Source organism: Eptatretus burgeri, chromosome 6, assembly GCF_056783735.1.
Source record: "Eptatretus burgeri isolate ZD-2024b chromosome 6, Ebu_testis_v1, whole genome shotgun sequence".
Taxonomy (NCBI): domain Eukaryota; kingdom Metazoa; phylum Chordata; class Myxini; order Myxiniformes; family Myxinidae; genus Eptatretus; species Eptatretus burgeri.
The window spans coordinates 61,117,187-61,128,594 of record NC_140966.1 but is presented as its reverse complement, the minus strand read 5'-3'; the positions used below and the strand labels follow the sequence as shown (position 1 = coordinate 61,128,594).

Below are 11,408 nucleotides of genomic sequence, written 5' to 3'. Positions count from 1 at the left end.
CTCAAAATGTATCTCCTCACAGAACATCTCTCTCGCTTCAGAACGTCCCTCTTTCGCCTTTTCCTCTCCGAACGTCTCTCCTCACAGAACGTCTTTTTATATCTTCGGGGCATCTCTACCGGGTGCCATCTGCCCCAAACTCACCATACCCCACTGGGGCACGGTTACCATGACGACCCGTGCGTTCTCAAAAAAGGTGGGTGTCGGAGCTCGCGAAAGAATGCTGCTGAGGAAAAATGAGGGCGGGCTTCAGAGCTTGTGACAGAAATGTGTGTGAACGTGTCTGTCGTAAAGAAAAAAGCTTCCCATAAGAGAGGGGATCTATTCTTTACCCTTCTCAACGCATCACATTTAAGATCCCATTAGACATGGGGATGGGGCTAATCTGAACATGCATTTAAGGAAATAACTGTCTGAGGACCTGGATGTGTGGATGCATTCATCAGATATTATATATTGTTGTTCCTCTTTCGGCTGCTCCCATTAGGGGTCGCCACAGTGAATCATCCGTTATGATCCGCATACTGATTTGACAAAGGTTTTACACTGGATGCCCTTCCTGACGCAACCCTGGTCGCCTCTTACGACACAGGGATAAGGATTGGGTTTCGCCATGATTCCAGGCTGCCCTGCACCCTCTCATAGCGCAGCCCAGCGCAGAGCTCCCGTCCTCAAGCGATCCTCCAACCCAAGCCTCCGAGTAGCCGGATTACAGGCGCACGCCACTACGCCCGGTTATATATATATATATATATATATATATATATATATATATATATATATGTATATGTATATGTATATGTATATGTATATGTATATGTATATGTATATGTATATGTATATGTATATGTATGTAGTATTCGGGTTAGGCCATGAGGTGTTGATACCCTGCCTGTCACGGCATCTAGCCTGGGTTTGAATCTCAACCCAACTGTAAACCATCACCCTGATGTTTCGCACCAATGGTTCTGTATCAGTGTGTGCCCCATCGATATTGGTCGATGTTAAGCGAGAGGACCCGTCTGTTAGCACTGGTTGTTAATGGACGTTAAAGCTCTCTCGGTGTCTTTCCCAAATAGTATGTGAGCTATCGTTAGCACCCTGAATGAAATAAAATTTCCTGCCAAAACTCTTTCTCCAACCCGCGATTGGCAAGGATGGCGAGTTTGCCAATATCCTACCCCCACCACTCCAAAATGTGGATCTCGGGAGGCGTTTGTCCTGCAATGGACTGAAAATCGGTGATTATGCAAGATGATGGCTTGTGGTGGCGCTTGTACATAAATTTTATGCCAGAAACATATATTAGTAGAGGTGTTTTCACATTAATTACAAGGACATTTGGAAACTATACAACAGCACTCGGAAGAGTACATTCCTGCTCCAGGTATGCATCCGGACCTGAACCAAATTCGAATCGGCTTGTTCTTGTAACCTAACCAACTCGTTCACCTAGTTTTGTCATAACTTGTCCACAACTTTCTGAGATGTCATGCTATGCATCGTTTATGGCCCCATCACTTAATGGTGAAGAATCACTTTGAAAAAAATTATAGGATCCGGATATTCACCAAAATCTAAACAATTGTTCCTTGTCACATACCGAACCTGCCTACCAAGTTTCATAGAAATCTGTCCATAACTTTTTGAGATATCCTGCTCATGGACAGACAAACGGGTTAAAACACAACCTCCATCCACCTTTGGGTGAAACCTGAGTTCCTGCATCTGGAGCCAGAGGGTCAACTTGGAATATCAACTGATCATTCAATATCTACATTTATGATGGACCAGTCAGCGTTATCCATATTTACAAGATCAATCATACCATGCAACCTACCCAATCAGCCAATCAGCAAGAGAACAATTAGTGAAGTCAGAGCAAATCCGATTTTACTATGACGTTTGACTTTGGCAACTTGGGGGGGGGGGGGGAGGGGGAAATGAAAATCCATTTGTGAAACGTATTTTTGTATTCTAGTCAAATTAGTTCTGTGTCCTACCCCCTCTTTGTTCCTCTTCTCACCTCCCTTCTTCAAATTTATTGCCAACAGGTCACGTGCTTTTAATCAGTTTTTTTAATCTAAAAATTATGCAAAGAGAGACTTTGTAACATATAGCATCCAATTATATTAAATAAAGTGTGTGTGTGTGTGTGTGTGTGTGTGTGTGTGTGTGTGTGTGTGTGTGTGTGTGTGTGTGTGTGTGTGTGTGTGTGTGTGTGTGTGTGTGTGTGTGTGTGTGTGTGTGTGAGAGTGATCGATCATAGAAGAAAAAAACACAAACAAAAAAAAAACAGGGCTAGGCTGTTGTGAGGGGGATGGGAGATGACTTGCCATTTTCAAGTCTATTAAAGGGCCCAACCCAACACCAGCTGTGGCTTAAATTCGATCTGACTTTAACTCCTTTTTTTTTTTTTGTTTGTTTAAATCATGAAGTCGGTTAATATTGACACAAAAGGGAACACTGTATCTAGATTTATTTACAAAGGGCATGCCAATCAAACCGTATCATCTATCTCCCACGCCCACCATCATTGTGCCACTCATCGTCAGCATGGAAGAGTTCAGTTATTTTTAGCCACACCATTCCCTGTTGCAGGAAATGCATGGAGTACAACAATATCCAGGATGTTGGTGTGTAATCATCATCGGGTTATTGTTCAGCCACTGTCGGATTCCTTTTGAGTGGAACCTTGACAAAGCAGAACTCACAAACCAACGTGTTTATGTGGCAATGGATTCAATGCAATTGTCCATTCCTTTCTACAATGGCTTATTGGTGTGATGTTCCTAGTGGTGCTATGTGACCTCTGGGATAATTTTGGCGAGGCATGTGACTGTCACTTGCATTGCCCTGAGAAGTTGCTCTGCCAGCAGCTGTGTCCATCAGGAAGAGTACACTGCATTGTCAGAACGTTCGACCAAGCAAGGACACCATATGCAGGGTGGTTTTCAGGTTAACTAACTGTTAAAACCTATCAAACTATTGGATGATTTGCAAAAAATTCTGAAGGCTCTTGACATGAAGTACTCATCGCTGAGGAAAGAATATACGCATGAAGATGGAACATCTTATGAAGGTCTTCAAACCAAAATCCTTGTGAATGCATGGATGGATACCATAGGCCTTTTGGACTCGATCCACAATTGAAATTGGCCAGAGTACTAACACCAAATGGCCTACTCTTTTTGAAAGATACGGTTTTTATCACATACCAGACTCTACCTGTCATATATATATAGTCCACTGAACTAGTCACGTGGCGTGAGAAATTTGGAATTCACAAAGTCCAGCATGTCATGACGCCTGGCTTCTCGTGTCGGGGTCCAGTGCCCAACACAGTGGCCATGAAGATGAACACGTGGAACTGAGTCTGATGTGTAAAACATCTCACAAACACTCTTTTCAGGTGGAGTGACCTCACTACCTGTACAAATAAACAATCATAAAATATTAGCCATTTTAGGTTCGAGATCGAGGGTAGCGAATATATTGGTAAAATAGCGGTTGTGAAATGTTGTCCGGTACTAGAAGTGATGTCACTCTGGTTGACAAATATAATCACTTCAGTGGCAAAACTGCATGAAGGTAAATGTCGGTCCGGCAAAATATCCACTGCCTTGTTACCCCACGCATGCGGAGCGAAAAGCGGGGTTAAGCAATTGTTCAATTCTGTCTGTCTGTCCGTCCGTCCGTCCATCTACAAGCGTCAGTTTATGATCGAGGAATAACTTGATTTCAAGCGAATGTTTTATTTTGAACATGAATCAGAAAACGAACCTGTAGTTTGGCAGTACTTTGCCCCTTAATCCATCCCAATTAGACATCCTGCAGAGAGGAGTGAGATTATTGTTTTACTCTGTCTGTCTGGCAGTCACACAGAATGGAAAATCATTCCAAACAGGAAACGTACTGTTTCTAAGGACGTCACAAAGGGCACGAATAACTCTTGTAATGTGGTAAATAAGGTGGTGTAAAAGACGATGAATCAACGGCGGTAAACGTCCAAAAAATAATTCTACAACCTTTAAAATCTTTATTTTTATTTCAATTGAATTATACACTTGAACACTCGAGAACACAAATCGCCTTTTTGGCACTTTCGCAACCCTTCCGTTGAGCAGTACTTGGATAAAATATTACGGTATTTTACATCATCATGACCAATCAAATTGGTTTCTCAAGACAGCGTGGGGAAAGGTGTTCTATGACGTCTCTAGTTTATATTGTAACGGTCGTGCGGTCTTCAACCACCGACACATCACCGTGCGGGGAGGATGAAAAGGTCTGTGTGTCCACCCAGGTAATTTGGGCGTGAACCTGCGTTTCAGAATGCATTGACAGCGGTGAATGTGCCTGCCAGGATAACCGAGCGAGTCTGCCAGTGGTTCGCCAATGGTGACGCTTAATGTGCGGACCTATTTTACCTGTCTCATAGGTTTATATGCCAAAAGTCTTAAAGCGCTATGGTTCCTGTTTCCCGGTGACCACTCCATTAACCCACTCACCAACAGATCCTCAATGGCTTCACAAATAACATAATCCTTTCATTGGGAGAATGCAACATAGCATGAGATTGACGGGACAAAAGGACCTGTGGCACGAGCCCAACTCCCACACGGTCTTGGTGCTGATCAGGCCAGCATGCTGCGGTCTGCGTTGTCAGTCTGCACCATCCCTCCCACCGGGATGTGATGCATGCCAACCAGACACGAGGGGGGGGGTGGGAGAGAGAGAGAGAGAGAGAGAGAGAAAGAGAGAGAGAGAGAGAGAGAGAGAGAGAGAGAGAGAGTGCGAGAGAGAGAGAGAGAGAGAGAGAGAGAAAGAGAGAGAGAGAGAGAGAGAGAGAGAGAGAGAGAGTGCGAGAGAGTGCGAGAGAGTGCGAGAGAGTGCGAGAGAATGCGAGAGAATGCGAGAGAGAATGCGAGAGAGAATGCGATCCCTTGTCATTTTATAACCCTGTTGGGGAGGTAGGGGAGCCTTTGGAACAGCAGTGGTACGCTCTTGGCTGCACAGCGGAGGAAGCCCCACATACCTCATATGGTGACCTTTCCCTACACTTAGGCCATGTGGGCCACTGACTGCTGAGATGTTTTTATTGCCGTTTGTTGTGGAAAATTACATTTAGACACATATACATCGAGGAAGCAAGACAAAATGTAGGGATGCTGTGGGGGGGGGGGGGAGGCAGGGCTTAGACACAAACAGTCAGATTGGGGAGGGAGAACAAGAGCTTCCGAAGATGTGCTCGACACTATCCCTTTAATTCCAGCATTTACAACACACTTATTTTAACATTAATTATTAAATAACTAGCAGGGACGATGCCAACAAACCAACAGAGACCTTAATTATATAACTTAACTGGGCCCTCAGACACACCACGACCGAGAGACAATATCAGGAAAGACAAAACAGAAGAGTACTTCAGCGAATCCGACTCAGTATGGTAGGATGGGTCACCACGCAGTCCCTGCTTGCTTGGCAGAGAAATGGCTCATCACCACAGAGAGGAGAGAGAAGGGCATGGCCTTTGGTGGGATGTGACTGGTGCTCCAGAAGTGATCATGCAATGAAGCTTCTAGTTTGGAGATTTCCGAGCACTCTTGCACTTCTTTCTTCACTCCACTCTTTTATCCCCTTGGGAGAACTGTGACCTTTCTGGTTCACCAAGCGCCTCTCCTCTCACTCGACATTGGCATTTGGCTCGGTCGTGGATGGGGTGACCCCATTCCCAGCCTCACAGCATTGTTGTTGGTCACTGCCGTCTCGGGTTGTACCTGGAACTTTCTTTTTGCACTCAGCTACCACTTCATGGCCGAGCGAAACCTTTTAAATGGCATTGAGGACAGATTACAAAGGTGGGGAAATTAAAAATGGGGGTCAAAATGGTTGATAATTTCAGATACAGACATTGGGAGAGGGAGATGTCATCTAACTATTCCATAAGTGTCGGATTTCTAATATCACAATTAATTACGTAACTCTGACGCTATTCAGAGATGTCAACAAGTCACTTGAGCCAAGTCTTTGAGGGCAAGTTTCAAGTCTCTAGGATGAAGTCTCAAGTCACCGTAGTATTACTTCAACTTGTGTTAAGTCCAACATTTACTTATAAATGTTGGAGTAAAGCTCTGAAGAAATTAAGGCACAGGGCTTCATTTAATGTAATGTACACTGATGAGCCAAAACATGATGACCACCTGCCTAATATGCTGTTGGTCCTCCGTGTGTCGCCAAAACAGCACCGACTTGCCAAGGCATGGACTCTACAAGACCCCTGAAGGTGTCCTGTGGTATCTGACACCAAAACATTAGCAGCAGATCCTTCAAGCCCTGTAAGTTGCGAGGTGGAGCTGCCGTGGATCGGATTTGTCGGTCCAGCACATTCCACAGATGCTCAATTGCATTGAGATTTGTAGAATTTGGAGGCCAGGGCAACACCGTGAACATTTCATCATGTTCCTCAAACCATTTCCGAACAATGTGTGCAGTGTGGCAGGGCACATTATCCTGCTAAAAGAGGCTACTGCCATCAGGGAATACCATTGCCATGAAGGTTAGTACCTGGTCTGTAATGGTGTTTAGGTAGGTGATATGTGTCAAATTGACGACCACATGAATGGCTGGACCCAGGGTTTCCCAGCAGAACATTGCCCAGAGCGTCACACTCCCTCCACCGGCTTGTCGTCTTCCCACAGTGCATCCTGGTGCCATCACTTCCCCAGGTAAACGGCGTACACGTACATGGCCATCCACGTGATCTAAAAGAAAATGGGACTCATTGGACCAGGCGACCTTCTTCCACTGCTCCAAGATCCAGTTCCGACACTCGCGTGCCCATTGTAGGTGCTTTCGACGGTGGACAGGGGTCATCATGGGCACTCTGACCGGTCTGCGGCTATGCAGCCCCATACTCAGCAGTGACCACCACATTCCTCCCGTGACCACCATTACAATTTTCTGTGACTTGTGCCATAATGGACCTACTGTCGGTTCGGACCAGACGGGATAGCCTCCGTTGCCCTCGCGCATTGTTGAGCCTTGGGCGCCCAACACCCTGTCGACGGTTTGTGGTTTGTACCTCCTCGGACCACTGTCGGTAGGTACTCACCACTGCTGACCGGGAGCACCCCATAACAATTTGTCCCTTGTCAAAATCGCTCAGGTCTTAACTCCTGCCCATTTCTCCTGCATCCAACTCATCAACTTCAAGAACTGACTGTTCACTTGCTGCCGAATATATCCCACCCCTTGACAGGTGCCATTGTAACAAGATAATCAATATTATTCACTTCGCCTGTCAGTGGTCATAATGTTTTGGCTCATCAGTGAATGTTCTGAAAAGCTTTTTAACTCCACTTTCTATTTGGCAACTTCAAACAGTGGAAATTGTTTGCTTTGTTCCCAGAAAAAAATTAATTGATGTTAAATCCGGATGCAATCACTTTGTGAAGGTTTGCTACCATCATGAATAAATTTAAATCTCACAAGTGCAGTCGATTAGCCATCTTTTGATCGGTCGTCACATCAGAAGGTGCACGTATTGTAAGGAAGGAATGGGTAAGGAGATTTTAATTGTGTATAATATATATATATATATATATATATATATATATATATATATATATATATATATATATATATATATATATATATATATATATATATATTGTGCATATCAAAATGAAATGTATGACTTATTAACTTCAATTGACTTTTAAGAAACCGTATTTTTCAAGTTTTCCCTTTTTAAATAGATAAGTCGTGATAAAATTTACAATTATTGACGAAGTTTAAATAATCCAAGTCAAATGACATTTAAATCATCACAAAATCATTTTATCGGGTGAGGACGTGCACCAGGTGACCAATCAGGGGCCAAGTTTCCCCGATTCGGCACAAATGTTCATGCATCATCATGGACTGATGCTTGCCAGTTGGACGTGGTGTGCTCTGTGGTGTCGAGAGAGTGGACGCTCCCTTTAACCTTAGTGGAGAACTGTATGCGATCCGGTGGCTGTAAGCTCTGGCGCGCTACACATGGGCACAACACCGTGTATGTCGTAACCCGGCGATAAGACCTTTCACCATTGCTCAAAGCCCAAGCTCAATGTGAATTTAATGGTGGCTTTCTTAGCCGGCAATCCCATGCAGTTTTTACCACCAATTTCTTCCTGCCTGAAGTCAGGCCATTCTATGGGCAGTTGTTACCTCAGCACCACATTTGCGGAACCAGGGGACAGCCGATAGTACACATCGACATTCTTGCATCTGCTGGGCCTCTGAAAAGCTAGAACATGCTCAATCAGACGTGGTCATGGGCATACTCCTTGATTAGTTAGGGAATTTTAGCAAATTGTATTGACCATCTGTGAAAAAATTGCTTACCAAAAAATTTCTTCACTAACGTATTCATCTAGGTGTCTACTAACACCTATCAATTAGTGCAAACCCAAATCCTTGTGGAAAATTCTGGGGAGGCAATCAAAGTTCGGGGGCTCAGAGGGCCTGCGAGAAAAAAAAAAATCGGAAAATTAACTTTGCCAATATTGACTTGTGGGATGTCTAACTAGGGGTTTTTTGGGTGCTGAATTGATTCCAACCATTATTTTTGAGAAAAAAAACACTCCTTGATCATATAAAATGTATTTTATTGACATTTTTAACAGAACTGTGCTCAATGGAAATGTTGCTTCGTCAGCTTTTACAACCTTATTCCTCTTGTCATCCAGCTGGTTTATGTTCAGGCGAGAGTTACCATGACGAGCTGGGCTTTGTTGTTCTTGTTATCGAGGAACTTTTCTCTTGCAATGAAGACTTGCGATGACTTTTCTCTTCCAGTCCTCATTTAGTCCCCCGATCAACGCCGCATCGCCCACAAGCTCTGAATGTGATAAGATTCGTGGGTTGCCTTTATTGAAGACTTTTGAGAGCGTATGCTTTTCAATCCCGGAACCACCACAGATGAAACACCTCAAGCCAGGTTCAGTCACGTCCTTGTCCATACTGTCCTAAAAAATAAGACACTTTTTTGTAAACAACAGACAGGACATGAAATTTTGGCACAAACCAGACAGAACACACATACAGTGATGTGTTTTAACATTAATAGGTCCACTCTACGTTGAATATATTCAACTTCTATTGAGTCCGGCACACAATAATTTTTTATAGCTAAAAGCTCTTAGCTAACGTCAGCTAACACAGAGAATTCTACTGAGCATGAGCACAAGTATAACCAACAATATAGCAGTGGTTTCAAAAATGTTGTATGCTGGTTTCAGCACAATTTGAACAATCTGAATCAATTGAGCCAAATTACCGCAAAACACAGTCTGAGATATCTAAAAATGTATCATATCAATATTTTACGGCCAGGGATTCATTTTTCCTCAAATCTAATGGTTGGAATCAATTCAGCACCCCAAAAAACCCCTACTTAGACATCCCACAAGTCAATATTGGCAAAGTTAATTTTCCGATTTTTTTTTTTTCTCGCCGGCCCTCTGAGCCCCCGAACTTTGATTGCCTCCCCAGAATTTTCCACAAGGATTTGGGTTTGCACTAATTGATAGGTGTTAGTAGACACCTAGATGAATACGTTAGTGAAGAAATTTTTTGGTAAGCAATTTTTTCACAGATGGTCAATACAATTTGCTAAAATTCCCTAACTCGATGTGCTCCTGGTGTTTCTCATTCTCACCGAGACTGGTTCTCCCTCGTCTGAAAAAAAAGAGAACGATGCAGGGATTGCTAACAAAGTCTGTGGCAAGTACAAACAGTCCTACAATGTGAATGAGCTAACTATCCATGTTGGGAAATTTTGTAAATTTGTGTGTGTGGCTTCTAATAAACAGGTTTGTTTTTGTAATTCTGGAATTCTGTAGATTTGTGAACTTTACCCATCCATCCTTTGAGGGAGATGAATGGTATCGACTACACAGTAAAATTGGTGATCGTGACCATTGCTTAGGGTAAACCGTTTAGCTTGTTCCTTTTAGTTTGACTCGATGAAGGATTCATCAGACTTCATGTCTCCTAGAAGGTCTACTGGACTTCAGGTTGTGTGCGACTGCTGGGATTCTCGACAATATTATTCATTATTCATGAGATCCACAATAACCTGCACATTGAGGCCAATGGTGTAAGTAGTGAGTGCATGATCGTTAGGCTATCTACCATGGGTCTGCCAGGCAAAAAAAAAAAACAAAAAAAAAACGTTTGGCTAGTAAATTACTAATTCCATATTTAAGGGGGTAAAACAGAAGTCCTGCAATTATCGAAACCAGGAGGTATTCATAGATTTGTATCATTACGTGTTTAAACCCACGTACCTATTGTGCTCAAGTAAATGAGGCAAGTGCAATAGTTACGCGAGTTCAGTCTGTAAAAACGTGGCGAGGGTGATAAGGAAATCAAATAAGAGTTTGGTGGTTTTAAAACTTTTTTTTTCTTTTTTTACTGATTGACAAACTTCCTTTGCACTTGTTAACCGGTCATTCCCTTGTGCGTCATTTTTGGTATACCGATCCCTCCTTGTGAGAGTAAATGAAGAGGCCCAAACAAACTAAACAGTCCTTCATGTATACGTTGTATCAAAATCCAGTTGTTTTTGTGTATACATAGAGAGTCAAGGCTCATTGAAGAGCTCGAACACAGAATAGATCAGGGAGCAACATAACAAAAGGAACAGCAGGAAAAGGGGTAAGCACCAACTGCAGGGCTGAGGGAGGAAATAGAGGCAGATTGACAAACAAGGGATGAAAGGTAGGGGGGAATGCAAAGGGTGGACACGATGCAGACAGAAGCAACAAAAAAGGAAAATTGGGGGTAGGGGGGTTGGGGTAGTTTAACGGGTGGAGAAAAGATGATGGTTTTGGATGGGGGATGATCTGAGATGGTGGTGAGCAATTGCCTTGAAGACCTTGAGGGAGGAATGAGATTGAAGAGAATGTGGAAGTTGGTTCCACAGGCAGGAAAAAAGAGGAACAAATGAGGAAGTGAGCAGTGCTTCGGAATTTTGGCAGTTTAATTAGAAGGGGGTTGCCGGTGGACTGCATATACCCTGTAGATACCTGAGAGGGACAAAGCACGGAGAAGGCAGAGGGTGCAAGATCAGAGAGGAGGTGGAAGAAGACAGAGAGAGCACCGACCTGTTGCTGATGGTGAAATGATAAGCTCATCAACTCAGCCTCATTGCGAGAGGTTCCATTGATCTCAAAAGCCTTGGTTTCCACGGCGTGAAGCTGAGCAAGATGTGAGGCAGGGGAGCCAGCCCAGAAGGGAGAGCAGCACTCCATCAAGATGTGGATTGAAAGCCATGCAGGTGGATATGAGTTCAGGTGGGCCAAGGAAGGACTTTGCATGACGGAGGATGCCCAGTTGGCATCTGGATTTGGAGG

At 43.7% G+C, this 11,408-nt stretch overlaps 1 long non-coding RNA gene and 1 pseudogene across 1 annotated transcript in view; both read right to left on the bottom strand.

Moving 5' to 3' along the window:
* Positions 1–595: 595 nt before the first annotated feature.
* On the bottom strand, positions 596–736 carry LOC147024915 (signal recognition particle RNA; annotated as a pseudogene).
* A 7,900-nt stretch (positions 737–8,636) lies between these two features.
* The window catches only part of LOC147024914 (uncharacterized), a 10,134-nt gene continuing 7,362 nt past the window's right edge, over positions 8,637–11,408 (bottom strand). The window contains exon 2 of the long non-coding RNA XR_015059263.1: positions 8,637–9,017. This is a non-coding gene — a long non-coding RNA (uncharacterized LOC147024914). The remainder of the gene's footprint in view (positions 9,018–11,408) is intronic.